The 10,656-nt window shown below is 41.0% G+C and overlaps 2 pseudogenes; one reads left to right on the top strand and one right to left on the bottom strand.

The window, feature by feature from the left end:
- Window positions 1–1,207: 1,207 nt before the first annotated feature.
- LOC116462632 (cell division control protein 42 homolog) lies at window positions 1,208–1,767 on the bottom strand (annotated as a pseudogene).
- A 1,084-nt stretch (window positions 1,768–2,851) lies between these two features.
- Window positions 2,852–3,701, top strand: LOC116462628 (protein SET-like; annotated as a pseudogene).
- Window positions 3,702–10,656: the final 6,955 nt, after the last annotated feature.

The raw sequence follows: 10,656 nt of genomic DNA, 5'->3' as shown, positions 1-10,656 counted from the left end.
GGTGACAGAGCAAGACTCCGTCTCAAAAAAAAAAAAAAAAAAAAAACAGAGAGCCTCATCTGGGGGCTCTTGGGTTCCTCGTCTGTGAAACAGAAGTGAGGGGATTACCCTGACTGATCTCATGTTGTTAAGTGTCTATCCGTTCCCACCACACCCCAGCTTCTTCATGAAGCAGGTCTCCATCCTTGTAACTTGAGAGGCTGTGAAACATTCTATAGATGTCGGTCTTCTGGTACCGCTCTTTACGTTCCCTCTACATACCAGGTCTTCAGCTGCACTCTAGAAACATCATATACTATTGATTGCAAGTCTATAATAAGCAATATAAGAAAATGACTGACAGGGGAAAAAAGTTTTTTAAGTTACAAACTCAATCCACTTGTTGCATTTCAAAGGTGCAATACTTTTATTCATCAATGAAAGAAGTTAGAAATTAACTTCCCCAAAAATCAGCAACTGGCAAACAAATTTCCTTGAAAGTCACAGTCACGTATTTAGTGCATCCCAGAAAAGAACAGGGGCAAGACAAGTTCCACCCACTTTCATGAGTTTCATCAAATAGTGAGCCTACTCAAGGGTGGAGAGAAAAGATAATTTTCAAAAAGGAGTATGTTATTAAATAAGGCATTTACTATATTCTTTCCTAAAAGCACCCCAGATAGGGAACATGTTTTTAAAACTAGATCTAGGAAGTTGAATATGGAATCAATCCGTCCTTCTCCTCTTAAGGACGGACCACTGGTTAATGAATTACAAAAGAGAAAAGAAAAGAAAAAAGACTAAAAAACAAACACTACAGACACTCCTCCTTCAAAAAAGAGGAAAAATAAAACCCCACTAAGATGTCCCAGATTACCTTCCAGAATGGACTCAGGGAGCAGCTTCAGCAATTCCAATTAGTCTCTTCCAGTCATCACAAACATGCCTTGCATTTAAGTAAAAACAAAATTGTTTTTTGAAACAAAAACCAAAAATGAGTACTGATCACTTTTCTAACAATACACAATTACTCAGAATTAAGTAGTATTGGGAGGGAGAAGTGGGCCATACCTCTAATCCCTGTCTCACATGGATGCATGTGGGTTGGTGCAGGGTATTTGTCATTATTGCAGAAATGAATTTTAATTTTTACTCTTTTGTTTGATTTAAACATTGCTTTTAGTATGATGCCTACACCAGCTATGCGGAAAGGGCTCTGGAGAGATGTTCATAGCAGCATAGGCTTGCAGCTCTTCTTCAGTTCTGGAGGCTCCAGGACAGCCAATATTGCTTTGTCAAATCCATTCTTTAGGTCTTGCTGTGTGGGTATAGGACCGTCCATATACTTGACAGCCTTCAGGTTGTGGGCTGGCTTTTTAGCAGTCTCTGGAGTAATAGGCTTCTGTTTGTTCTTGGTAATTTTCTCAATAATAGACCCTCTGAGATCAATTTGGGTCATGACAAGGAAGAAAGGAGCCTTTGGACAGTGGTTAGTTATCTCAGGCCCTCACTTTTCTTTCATACTTTAAAATGAACATGGAGAGACCACGGAGAGACTAGAAATAATATCTGTGTGGATAACTCAGCAGTTATAATCTGTCATAATCTTCTTGCCCTGCAGTATTAAAAGTCCAAGAGTATATGGCTCTGCACCAATCCTAACTGTGAGTGCATAGTTGTCAAAAACAATCTGTACCTATTAGGATGGAAATTTGTTGTGTAGGATATCAGGAGACATGTTTTACCAACAACTCCATTGACCACAACAATGCACCTAATTGTCTGCATTGCTGAAATAGTTTTGTATCCACTTTAAATATTTGAAATCTGATGTTGACCTCAGCTTCTCCAGAAAAGAGTTTTATTAGGAAGGAGGGGAATGGAGAAGAGGGGGAGGAGATGTCTGTTTTGCAGCACAGAATCTGGCCACAAAGGTGGGATTAGCAAACTCCTGTGGGAGAAGCTTCGGACACTGCAGACAGAGTGGGTTTACCAGGGAGGCACCGTCCACAAAGTCGCTCAGCACACATAGATGTTTCGGGTGCACAGCAAACTTTCCCACGGTATATAGGACTCTCAATGAGATAAAACGATTACTCAATGTGAGCTAGTTTGTAAGTTTTACTGATATGTCACAGCCTTTTCACATTCGAATCTCTGATCTCGCTTTTCAAAAAAAAAAACTTTGTAAACAGTTCTATTAAGATATGATCTACATATCATAACTTTCATTTAATAAAAGTTATTTTTGGCAAATTTACAGAGTTATGCAACAGTCACCACAATCAATTAGAACATTTCCATCACTCTAGAAAGATTCCTCAGGCTCATTTGCATCACTCTCCATTCTTACCTCCAGCCCCAGGCAACTACTAATCTACTTTCCATCTCTCTAGGAAGCAAAGAGCAAGCTGAGCTGGAGATACATTTACTTTGGGTTTAGTGGGATATTTTTGTGTGGTTCATGGTCATTTCTATGTATTGTTAAGATATTGCTAGCCATGCCCATGTAGGAATGGCTTCCAGGAATACTCCTGTTATCCATTGGGCCTCCCACTTTGATTGAATTTTAATGGTAAATAGAGAAGGATATTCCTTTCCCTATTCTGCCTCCAGGTTCTGGACCTCCATTTCTAACAGAGTATTAAAGAACTCTGTACCCAAATGAGAGTACACATTATTTCAAACACATATGGATGATTCACAATGTAATGACCACATGGTAGGCCTCAAAGGGAATGTCAAAAATGACCTTAAACTTGCTAACATATAAGCTATGTTCATGAAATTAAATATAAGAAATTAGAGTTTTCTGCCTGCTTCCTGAAGAGCAAGGAGACTGGTGGTCTGGTTCTTGGGCTTCCCTAGCAGCATGGCCCCCAAATGTCAGTCTCCCCTCCTGTCTCAAAAGAAGACACCAAGACCACCTCCTGTTCTGAGACCAGAGGAGACTTCGGCCTCTGTAGGCTTGCCAAAGAAGGGCGAAAAAGAACAGCAAGATTGATTGAACACATTGATGAAATACAAAATGAAATAGACAGACTTAATGAACAAGACAGTGAGGAGATTTTGAAAGTAGAACAGAAATATAACAAACTCCGCCAACCATTTTTTCAGAAGAGGTCAGAAGTGATCTCCAAAATCCTAAATTTTGGGGTAACAACATTTGGCAATCATTTACAAGTGTCGCACTCCTTGGGAAGGAAAACGAAGAGGCATTGCATTATTTGACCAGAGTTGAAGTGACAGAATTTGAAGATATTAAATCAGGTTACATAGTAGATTTTTATTTTGATGAAAATCCTTACTTTGAAAATAAAGTTCTCTCTGAAGAATTTCATCTGAATGAGAGTGGTAATCCATCTTCAAAGTCCACTGAAATCAAATGGAAATCTGAAAAGGATGTGATGAAACGTTTAAGTCAAATGCAGAATAAAGCCAGCAAGAAGAGGCAGCATGAGGCACCAGAGAGCTTCTTGATCTGGTTTACTGACCATTCTGATGCAGGGGCCGATGACTTAGGAGAGGACATCAAAGCTGATATTTGGCCAAACCCATTACAGTACTACTTGGTTCCCGATATGGATGATGAAGAAGGAGATGATGACGATAATGAGGAGGAGGAAGGATTAGAAGATACTGATGAAGAAGGGGATGAAGATGAATGTGAAGAAGATGATGATGAAAGGGAGGAAGGAGAGGAGGACGAAAGAGATGACTGATAGAATACTGATGGATTCCAACCTTCCCCTTTTTAAATTTTCTCCAGTCCCTGGGAGCAAGTCGTAGTCTGTTTTGTTTTGTTTTTGCCTCTTGTGCTCAGTCGCCCTATTCTTGAGGTCTCTTTTTCTCTACACTTAATTGGGGGAAATATCTTGAGCAGAATACAATGAGAAAAGAGTCTCCACTACTTTCTGTTCGAAATTCATTTTTATCCCTTCCTGTCTAAATAAAAACTGTATGGAATCAACACCACCGAGTTCTGTGGGAAAAAAGAAAAGCCTGCTCCCTTCGCTCTCCTGGAAGCTGGAGGGTGCTAGGCTCCTGCGTAGCAGTGCATAGAATTCTAGCTTCTCGCTTCCTTTCTCTGTATATTGGGCTCAGAAAGTACACCATGTGTCTATGTGAATATGGACAATTAGCACTGACCAACATGTATCTATTTTCTCTTGTTTAAAAAAAAGAAAAAAAAAAACTTTAAAAAATGAGGTTGGCTGGGTGCAGTGGATCACACCTGTAATCCCAGCACTTTGGGAGGCCGACGCGGGTGAATCACCTGAGGTCAGGAGTTTGAGACCCGCCTGGCCAACATGGTGAAACTCCGTCTCTACTAAAAAAATACAAAAATTAGCTGGGCGTGGTGGCAGTCACCTGTAACCCCAGCTACTCGGGAGGCTGAGGCAGGAGAATCGCTTGAACCCAGCAGGTGGAGGTTGCAGTGAGCTGAGATGCGGTTGGTTGCATTAACTTCTACTTCCTGCCAGTTAGCCCTTACTCTGCTTTTTTTTCCCTTTAGCATTTAATCATTACCTGACATATTACATACTTTTAAAATCTGTCTCCCCCAACTGGAATGTAAGCTCCATGACAGAAGGGACCTTTGTTTTGTTCACTGCTCTATCACCAGCACCTAAGTAGTAGGTTCTCAAATATCTGCTGAATAAATTTAATAGATCAATAATAAAACAGGACTTTAAAACCACAACCACCTGTAGGCTGGGCGCAGTGGCTCACGCCTATAATCCTAGCACTTTGGGAGACCAAGGTGGGTGGATTGCCTGAGTTCAGGAGTTTGAGACCAGCCTGGGCAACACGGTGAAACCCCATCTCTACTAAAATACAAAAAATTAGCCAGGCATGGTGGTGTGCACCTGTAATCCCAGCTACTCAGGAGGCTGAGACAGGAGAATTGCTTGAACCTGGGAGGCGGAGGTTGCAGTGAGCCCAGATCACTCCATTGCACCTCCAGCCTGGGTGACAGAGCAAGACTCTGTCTCAAAAAACAAACAAACAAACAAAACTACAACCACTTTTAAAAATAATAGAAACACACAAACTTGTGGATAGTAGTACATGAGGATTTGCCAGACACTGTTCTAGACTGATGGTACAATGATGAATAAAAAAGATGAGTTTCTATATTCACAAACTATGTATTTGACAAAGGACTAATATCCAGAATCTACAAAGAACTCAAACAAATCAGCAAGAAAAACACAAATAATCCCATCAAAAAGTGGGCAAAGGATGTGAATAGACAATTCTCAAAAGAAGATATACAAACAGCCCACAAACATATCAAAAAATGCTGAACATCACTGATTATCAGGGAAATGCAAATTAAAACCACAATGAGATACCAACTTACTCCTGCAAGAATAGCCATAATTAAGAAGTGAAAAAACAATAGATGTTGGTGTGGATGTGGTGAAAAGAAAACACTTTTATACTGCTGGTGGTAATGTAAACTAGTCCAACCACTATGGAAAACAGTATGAAGATTCCTTAAAGAATTAAAAGTAGATCTACCATTCAATCCAGCAATCCCACTACTGCATATCTACTCAAAGGAAAAGAATTCATTATATGAAAAAGACACCTGCACACACGTTTATAGCAGCATAATTTGCAACTGCAAAAATATGGAACAAACCTGAATGCCCATCACCCAAGTAAATAAAGAAAATGTGATACACACACACACACACACACACACCATGGAATACTACTCAGCCATAGAAAACAAAATAATGTCCTTTGTAGCAACTTAGATGGAGCTGGGGGCCATTATTCTAAGTGAAGTAACTCCAGAATGGAAAACCAAATATAGTATGTTCTCGCTTATAAGCAGGGGCTAAGCTATGAGGATGCAAAGACGTAAGAATGATATAATGTACTTTGGGTATTCAGGTGTGGGGAAGGTTGGGTGGGGGTGAGGGATAAAAGACTACATAGTGGGGCCAGGTGCGGTGGCTCACGCCTGTAGTCTCAGCACTTTGGGAGGCCGGGGCGGGTGGATTGCTTGAGGCCAGGAGTTCAAGACCAGCCTGGCTAACATGGCAAAACCCCGTCTCTACTAAAAATACAAAAATTAGCCAGGCATGGTGGTGTGTGCCTGTAGTCCCAGTTACTCGGGTGGCTGAGGCATGAGAATTGCTTGAATCTGGGAGGCAGAGGTTGCAGTGAGCCGAGATTGGCCACTGCATTCCAGCCTGGGTGACAGAGCAAGACTCCATCTCAAAAAAAAAAAAAAAAAAAAAAAGACAACCTATTAGGTACAGTGTATACTGCTTGGGTAATGGTGATGGGTGCATCAAAATCGCAGAAATCACCACTAAAGGACTTATCCGTGTAACCCAAAACACCTGTACCCCCAAAACTATTGAAATAAAAAAATTATTTTAAAAATTGAGACAAGAATTTTTTTTAAAAAAGATGAGTTCTGTGTTCTTACTTACACAGAACCTAGTAGGGAAGCTTGAACAAGTAATTAAATAAAGTGACATAAAGGTTATAATAGGAAAACTACAAGGGCTATGTGAACATACAGCAGGGAGACCCCACCTAAGCTAGTGGTACAGGACAGGCTGGCATCAGTACACACTAATAACTGAAGGAGGAAGAGCAGCTAACCACATAAAAAAGTAAAGATGAGTTCTTAGCAGGAGGAACAGCATGTTTACAGGCTCACAGGCTTAAGAGGTCATAACCACTATTGTAATAAAGAGATAGGTCAAAAGCCTGAGATAGTCTTTTTGGAATAAACCTGATAGCAAAAACAAAAACAAACAAACAAAAAAAACCCCACAATTGTGGCTTACTGGTGAGCATTGAGTTTTGAAGTCTGATGGTATGTACATGTAATGAACTGAGACTACTTCCTTCTTTCTGTATACCCATCTGTACTGGATGGTCTGAAGCAAAAAAGTGTAGTTAATACATCGATCATAGTAAACAGTGGAGGTAGCAGCAGCCCACATGATAATATTTTGGTTTTCCATGTCCAGTGTGGAATAATTTCAGTGAAGGTGGAAAGTGATAGGAGGGCAAAGGGCAGGCTCAATGTGGGAGTATTATTACTATTATTACTGTTGTGCTGTTATATTGTTAAGATATTGACTGTGATTTATCAAGTATTTACTACAAGCAAGGTGCTGCACAAGAAACTTTACATACTCGTTCCATATAATTCTCACAAAATTCTTACCAAGGAACTATTATTCTCTAGTTGGGATATGAAAGCTCAGAGAAGTTTAGAGACTTACCCCAGGTCACACAGCTAACAGAGGAACTATAATTCAAATTTTGTTCTGTTTGGCTTGCAAACCCATATTCTTTCTATTACAGTCAGTCTAACATAATGTGACAGATCCAGTGCTAGAACTGAATTCTTTTTCACTATCAAATTTATTCCCACTATACCTGTCAGATTTTCTTCTAATTTCCCTTCAGCACAGTACGGAATGTTGGTTGGTTGGCATTCTTTACCTGGTGGGAGATGCAATCTTACTTTTGAAGAGTTTGAATAATCAGTGATCCATTCTTTTATTAGGCTGCTATATTTCTTTAACTTTTAGTACTGAACATAGAAGTATTAAGAGGCATTCTGGAAAAATCCTCTAGATTTTAGATATAGTCCTCCTTGCCCCGTTATGTCACAGCAAATCAATTCCTCTTCATAATCAGGATGATTCTCCTTCTGGTTGTTGACAGAAGGAGCCCAAAATGGCTAGATAATACTCATAACTTCCAATACAGTGGGAACATTGCTGTGTCCCTTTGAGAACTAAGCATCTCTCCTTTGTAAACTAAGATCCTAAAATTTGGGGACTATATTAAGGGAATGATTTCACTTTCAATTCTTGATTCTTAGACCTGTGTGTCTGGCTACAGGAGAAAAATGTTGGTTGCTTATGCAAAGCATATACTGTATCCTGTAGGATGATACTTCAACCATCACCATAACTGAGTCATCAGAACATTCCACCTTTCTGCCAGGTCAGCTGCTTTTTGGGGTATGTAGTAGTCTGTTCCTACATTGCTATAAAGAGCTACTTGAGACTGGGTAATTTATAAAGAAAAGGCTTAACTGACTCACAGTTCCACAGGCTGTACAGGAAGCATGGGTGGGGAGGCCCCAGGAAATGTACAATCATGGCCAAAGGCAAAGGGGAAGCAGGCACGTCTTACATGACCAGAGAAGAAGGAAGAGAGATCAGGAGTAGGTGCTACACACTTTTAAACAACCTGATCTCATGAGAACCCACTATCACAAGAACAGCAAGGGGGAAATCTGCCCCCATGATCCAATCTAATCACCTCCCACCAGGCCCCTCCTCCAACCTTGGGGATTACAATTCGACATGAGATTTGGGCAGGGACACAAATCCAAACCATATGAGGGTGACAGGTTGTAGTAAGAGCAGTGAATTCCCATTAACACACTTCTTTTGCTATGAGTTCCTTGATCAGAAGCAATGTTGTGGAGGTCATATGGCAATGATGAAGGCATTCTGTAAGCCCACAGATGGTGGTGGTAGCAGAAACATTGCAAGCAGGGCAGGCAAATCCATATCCAGATTGTGTGTCTATTCCATTGAGGACAAATGCTCCATGATCAAAGGGGTACAATGTAATCAGCATATCAGGTGGCTACCAGTTTTCCCCAAGGAATGATGCCATATTGAGGAATCAAAGTAGGTCTCAGCTGACAACGCTTAGAAATAACAGTGGCAGTAGCCAGATCAGCCTTGGTGAAGGGACATCCATAATATTTAGCCCACACATAGCTTCTATCTTTACTAGTATGGTAACTTTGAACATGAACCATTGAGCAAATACTGGGGTGGCTACAGAAAGAGGCTGATATTCACAGGATGGGTCACCTTCTCCACCTGATTGAGATGGACAAATTTTGCTGCAGATGCCCTTTGGGGTGCATTGATATGGAACACAACTATCTCATATGCTGTGTCCATTTCGTGAAGTTCATTCAAATCCCTCTTCTCCAAACCTCCTTGTCACCAATTTTCTAATCCTGTTCCTGCCAAGACCTTTGTCATCTACTCATTTGCCATTGCCTATGAAGCTACATAGATCTACATCTTTTGAGATCTACATAGTCTAGACAAAGTGGCGATCAATGTACTGCTTGAAGTTTTGCCCACAGAGGATTTATTATTAGACTAATACTATAGCAGACCAGTTGATGCCAGCACTTTGTCTTAAATTCAGGTTTTAGTTTCTCCCTTAACTGATTATAGGAAAACATCCCCATGAGGCCATAAATGTGAATGCAGGGAAAGGAAGCAATGCAGCAGGAGCAGGTGTCATGAGTCGGAGCTGCCTGCTCGTGCAACTGACTTCAGGATCTGCTGAGCCTGATCCCTTATATACTAACGTTAAGCTGCCACTTAACGATAGATCGCTATTGTGCATGTTCACTCCTACTGCTTGGTTCACACTGGTCAGCATAGATCCCAAGGACATTTGACATCCTGTAGTAGACAGCTCAATAGCAATCTAAGAGCTACTCTCACAAAGGTAAGGTTTTTGTTTGTTTTGGTTTTTTTTTTGCAGAAGAGGGTATGGCTCTGCTCTAAAACCCTAGAGAAGTCTGACTCTCCAGTTGAGGCTTGATATGGCATTTGTATTTGCCATAGACACTCCCAAGTTGGATCTGCTGGGTCAATAAAGCCCATGTGGCAAAACAGTTTGCACTGAAGTCTGAGTTGATGTAGAACCTTCTTTTGCTCTAACCACACCTCAGATTGGCAGCCTTACAGGTTACTTGGTAATGGAGTACAGTGACACACTGAAATGTTGTATACATAGCTTCCAAAAAAACAAAAAAAAAGCCACCAAACACTGTGCCTCGCATTATGGTAAGTGGCACAGGCAGCAGCAATTTGTCTTCTGTATTAGTGGGGATCTTGCAAGATGCTGCAGACCACTGAAAATCAACCTCGAGGTGGTATACTCCTGAATTTTCATAAGGTTTATTATCCACCTTCTGGCACCATTCTCATTCTATGTCAGATTTTCTTTCAATTCCTATCTAGTGTAGTATAGTATGTTTCTCCTCTTATCCAACTGAAACTGTCTTTATTTTTATTCACAGTTCTTCAGTGCATTTTCTGTCTAGCTTGGAATAACATTGGTTCTGCTGGACAGAGTGGCTCACACCTGTAATCGCAGTGCTTTCGGAGGCTGAGGCGGGAGGATCGCCTGAGCCCAGGAGTTCAGTACCAGCCTGGGCAACATAGCAATATCTTGTCTCTACCAAAAATAATTAGCCAGGCATGGTAGTACATGCCTATAGTCCTAGCTGCTCAGGAGGCTGAAGCAGGAGGATCCCTTGAGCCCAGGAGTTTGAGGCTGCAGTGAGCTATGATGATACCACTGCACTCTAGCCTAGCAAGACCCTGTCTCTAGGAAAAATTGGTTCAACATTTACTAAATGCCTACTATATATCAGGTATAGGGGGCACTATGACAAAGAGAACCTGGTTCCCATGTTTGAGGGAGAATGTCAATTGTAACACAGTCTGATGGGGGCTACAGTAGAGATGAGAATGTGTTATGGATACACACAGGAGTATTTAACCCAGATGAGAGAGCCATCAGGTGAGGCTGCCAGGAGGTAATGATCCCTAGGCTGAATTCCGAAGGATGAGG

Source organism: Hylobates moloch, unplaced genomic scaffold (genome assembly GCF_009828535.3).
Source record: "Hylobates moloch isolate HMO894 unplaced genomic scaffold, HMol_V3 SCAFFOLD_3, whole genome shotgun sequence".
Taxonomy (NCBI): Eukaryota; Metazoa; Chordata; class Mammalia; order Primates; family Hylobatidae; genus Hylobates; species Hylobates moloch.
The sequence above is the reverse complement of the archived record's forward strand: the minus strand, read 5'-3'. Positions and strand labels throughout refer to the sequence as shown.